The 5,170-nt window shown below is 45.7% G+C and overlaps 1 pseudogene; it reads left to right on the top strand.

Moving 5' to 3' along the window:
• Positions 1 to 1,806, top strand: part of LOC128924080 (large subunit ribosomal RNA) — a 2,767-nt pseudogene extending 961 nt beyond the window's left edge.
• Positions 1,807 to 5,170: the final 3,364 nt, after the last annotated feature.

Consider the following 5,170-nt stretch of genomic DNA (forward strand, 5'->3'; position numbering starts at 1 on the left):
TATTTATACCTCTAACTGGAGCGTACCTTGAGCATATATGCTGTGACCCGAAAGATGGTGAACTATACTTGATCAGGTTGAAGTCAGGGGAAACCCTGATGGAAGACCGAAACAGTTCTGACGTGCAAATCGATTGTCAGAATTGAGTATAGGGGCGAAAGACCAATCGAACCATCTAGTAGCTGGTTCCCTCCGAAGTTTCCCTCAGGATAGCTGGTGCATTTAAATATTATGTAAAATAATCTTATCTGGTAAAGCGAATGATTAGAGGCCTTAGGGTCGAAACGACCTTAACCTATTCTCAAACTTTAAATGGGTAAGAACCTCACCTTTCTTGATATGAAGGTTGAGGTTATGATATAATGTGCCCAGTGGGCCACTTTTGGTAAGCAGAACTGGCGCTGTGGGATGAACCAAACGTAATGTTACGGTGCCCAAATTAACAACTCATGCAGATACCATGAAAGGCGTTGGTTGCTTAAAACAGCAGGACGGTGGACATGGAAGTCGTAATCCGCTAAGGAGTGTGTAACAACTCACCTGCCGAAGCAACTAGCCCTTAAAATGGATGGCGCTTAAGTTGTATACCTATACATTACCGCTAAAGTACATGATTTATAATACAATTTCGGTTGGATTATAAATTTTGAAACTTTAGTGAGTAGGAGGGTACAATGGTGTGCTTAGAAGTGTTTGGCGTAAGCCTGCATGGAGCCGCCATTGGTACAGATCTTGGTGGTAGTAGCAAATAATCGAATGAGACCTTGGAGGACTGAAGTGGAGAAGGGTTTCGTGTGAACAGTGGTTGATCACGAGTTAGTCGGTCCTAAGTTCAAGGCGAAAGCCGAAAATTTTCAAGTTTTAATGAATTGTTGAGAATATATAATTATTATGTTTTCTTCATAGTAATTAAACACTTGAATAATTTTGAACGAAAGGGAATACGGTTCCAATTCCGTAACCTGTTGAGTATCCGTTTGTTATTAAAAATGGGCCTTGTGCTCATCCTGGCAACAGGAACGACCATAAAGAAGCCGTCGAGAGGTATCGGAAGAGTTTTCTTTTCTGTTTTATAGTCGTACTACCATGGAAGTCTTTCGAAGAGAGATATGGTAGATGGACTAGAAGAGCATGACATTTACTGTTGTGTCGATATTTTCTCCTCGGACCTTGAAAATTTATGGTGGGGTTACGCAAACTTCTCAACAGGCCGTACCAATATCCGCAGCTGGTCTCCAAGGTGAAGAGTCTCTAGTCGATAGAATAATGTAGGTAAGGGAAGTCGGCAAATTAGATCCGTAACTTCGGGATAAGGATTGGCTCTGAAGATTGAGATAGTCGGGCTTGATTGGGAAGCAATACCATGGTTTATGTACTCGTTCTGGGTAAATAGAGAATTTCGGTTCTTGTTCCCCGGATAGTAGTTACGTAGCCAATTGTGGAACTTTCTTGCTAAAATTTTATAAGAATTATATCGCAAGATATATATTCTTATTTAATTATAACGATTATCAATTAACAATCAATTCAGAACTGGCACGGACTTGGGGAATCCGACTGTCTAATTAAAACAAAGCATTGTGATGGCCCTAACGGGTGTTGACACAATGTGATTTCTGCCCAGTGCTCTGAATGTCAAAGTGAAGAAATTCAAGTAAGCGCGGGTAAACGGCGGGAGTAACTATGACTCTCTTAAGGTAGCCAAATGCCTCGTCATCTAATTAGTGACGCGCATGAATGGATTAACGAGATTCCTACTGTCCCTATCTACTCATTCGATTGTAGAATTTCAGATAGTTCAGACGTGTTTTCGTTTCTGTGCGTTTTTCTGTGTCGTGATTTTTGTGTGAATTGGTATTTTTTGTGTGGGAGCCCTCAGCATTGGATGTAAGTACATTCATTTTGAGTATTTGTGTATTAGTTTGTGATTTGTGGTAGTTTTTTAGCGCATTTGCATACATATTTACGCATTAGTATATTAATATATACGTGTGTGTATATATGTGTGTTTTTCATAAAAAATTTTCATTTTCAATATCATTTTCAATATATGTTCGTATGTGTAGATAAAGTTTGTCAGTACGTGTATACTTTTTCTGTAGTTGGCTTTGTGTATTTTTACATTACTGCAAGTGTTTGAATATATATACAGTTGTATGTATATTTTCTCATTTGTTAGTTTGTGTGTGCATATCATAGCTGGCTTTTGAAAATTTTTACATTGCGGCAGGTGTTTATTTATATACGTGTAGTTGAGTGTATTTTTGGAAATTTGAATTTGTTTTTGTGAAAAGAAAATTTGTTTGAGCAAGTGTTTTTTGTGTGACGTAATTGTTTTTCGTTTGTTGTTTTTTGAGCACAGGTGTTTTCGTGCACAGGTGTTTTTGAGCACAGGTGTTTTCGTGCACAGGTGTTTTTGAGCACAGGTGTTTTCGTGCACAGGTGTTTTTGAGCACAGGTGTTTTCGAGCACAGGTGTTTTCGAGCACAGGTGTTTTTGAGCACAGTAGTTTTGTGTGTGTAGGCGCGTGTTAGGTAGTACCTTTTGGGGTTTACGTGGTTTACCCACATTGTTAGCGTGGGTGCTGACTCTCATAGAGTCTCAGTGTTTTCTGTGTTTGTTGTTTTTCTGCTTTTTGGTTTTTCTGCCAGTGAGTGTTGTGTCGAGTGTCTGGTACTGAGTTGCCACTTGTTTCCGGGGGGATTGGGCAGGTTTTGCTCAAAGGGTGCCGGTGTCTGTCCGAGTGTTGAAGGTGCTGATTTTTGTTTAGACTGCGTTCGTAGCTGTTAACCTTTGACCTACAGTGCGATTTGGTTCAGCTCCACATCGGTTGGCTTGGAGCCGTTACGGGGACTTTGTTCTGTCCGGCGGTTTATTGGGTGACCAGTTCCAGACCGTTGGCTGGAGTTGTGGGTTGTGCCCTTGCGATTTCGCAATAATCGACTGCTTAGGTGGTAGCAGCTACTGGACGATTCTATTCTTATAGTTAGTTCCTTCAGTGCGTTCAGTCACACGTGTCTTGAGAGCAGCTGTTCCAAGTCTTGTCTGGTCGAGTGGCTTCTGTGCCAGTGTTTTGCCGGCGGATCAGCCTGCCTGGTGAAAGGCCGGAAGTAGAAATGCTTCCCTCACGGAGGAGAAGGGCTAAGCACCCTGCTGGGAATGAGGGGAAAGAGCTAGCGTTAGCAGTGGAGACCTCGTCGGCTGATGAAGGTACTGGACCTTCGGTTGGGTCCCCGCCGCGTAGGAAGGTTAGGATAGGATCGCCATCGTTGGTGATGTTAGGGGATGGGAGTAGTTGTGCTGATATGGGTGACACCGCTGAAGAAGTGGTTGTCCACCCTATTGTTAGCAAGCGTGGAGGTGTAGTAAGGATTAAGGGGAAGAAGCGCATTAAGGGTACTTCTGCAAAAGAGTGTCCTGTTAGCGCTGTTAAGGAGGGTGGAGAAAATGGTGGTGTGGTTGGGGGAGGCGCTATTAGCCATGTTGCTGCCATGAAGGCAGTGACGGCGGAATTAAACGCATTGGTGTTTGGGGTTGAAGACTTTGAGGTCACTACTGCGAAGGGGCTGATGGAGCTTGCCTCGAAGTACGAGGCGCTTCTGATGACGGTAGTAACCGAGAATGCCCATCTTCGCGGTCAGGTTGACGCTCTCAGGGGGGGTTGTGGGGGATCTATTCCCCAATCGAAGAGGTCGGTTGTGGGTTTGGCTCCGGCTGAGTTGGTGCGTGCGCCTCCAGCGCCAGTGTTGGAGGCGATTGCTCCGGCATTGCCGAAGCCGGTTGAGACTTGGTCGGTGGTGGTGAGAAGCAAGGCCCCTACCACCTCCTCTAAGGAGGTGATTAAGAAGGTCGTGAAGGAGGTGGGACCTTCCCTCGGAGTGCGTGTACACGAGGTGAAGCCGATTAAGGGTGGTGGGGTGGTTATTCGCACCCCCTCTGTTTTAGAGAGGGAAAAGGTGGCGAATAATGCCAAGTTTGGGGAGGTGGGGTTGGATGTGAGTGTGAACCGGAAGTTGGGTCCGCGGGTTGTGGTTCAGGGGGTTCACACCGAAATCTCCCATGATGACTTCATGGAGGAGCTCTTTCGGTTGAACCTTCAGGACATCAGCCCTGAGGCACGAAAGTCAGATGTGCGGATGGTCAGTCGGCCCTGGAAGGTGGCTGCTGATGGTAGCACCAACGTTGTCCTTGAGGGCTCGGACAAATTAATGTCCGCCCTTTTGGAGGCGGGAAGGTGCTACATAAAGTGGTTCTCCTTCAGGGTTCGACCGGATAGCCCAGTTGCTGGCTGCTTCCGGTGTATGGGTTTTGACCATAGAGTGGCTGAGTGTAGGGCCAAATCAGATGTTTGTAGGCGGTGCGGTCAAGAAGGACATAGAGCTGCCGGTTGTGGTAATGCCCCTCATTGTCGCAACTGTGCATTTAAGGGTAGGCCAGCTGGGCATCTTATGATGTCAGCTGTTTGCCCGATTTACTGTGGCGTTGTTGAGCGTGCCCTCTCCAGACACTGATGGGGGGGGTTTTTCAGCTTAATTGTCAGGGGTCGTATGCCGTTATGTGTGAGTTGGGGGGTTGTATGATTGAGGGGGGGTGTGGCATTGCCTTACTTCAGGAGCCTTACGCCACCAATGGTGTGGTTCGGGGTCTTCCTGGAGGTTTTAGGGTCTTTACGGACCTTGGGGTTAATGCTGCAATAGTTGTGAATGATTCCGGCTACGATTGTGTAGTTTTGGATTCGTCACAACAGGGGGTGTGTGTGTCTATAGAGGGGGAGTTCGGTAGAATGATTGTCGCTAGTTTGTATTGCAAATTTAGCGAGCCCCTAGAGCCCTACCTGGGCTATATGGATAAGTTACTACTTCTGGCGAGTGGTAGCCCATTAGTCCTAGGGTTGGATGCGAATGCCTCGTCCTCGATGTGGTTTAGTAAGGTATCTAGACATTCGTCTGGATATCAAAGCCACGTTCGAGGTGAGGTAATGAATGAATGGGTGTTGGCTAAGGGCCTTCACATTCTGAATGAGCCGAGTGAGTGGTATACGTTTGATGGGCCTAGGGGTGTGAGTGATATTGACGTGACGCTTATGAATGAGGCAGCAAGTAGAGTGTTTGATTTTAAGTGGGAGGTTAGAGGAGGGTGGGGTCTGAGTGATCATAATTTGATCCAAATT

This window comes from Zeugodacus cucurbitae, unplaced genomic scaffold (assembly GCF_028554725.1).
Source record: "Zeugodacus cucurbitae isolate PBARC_wt_2022May unplaced genomic scaffold, idZeuCucr1.2 ctg00000267.1, whole genome shotgun sequence".
In the NCBI taxonomy this organism is placed as follows: Eukaryota; Metazoa; Arthropoda; class Insecta; order Diptera; family Tephritidae; genus Zeugodacus; species Zeugodacus cucurbitae.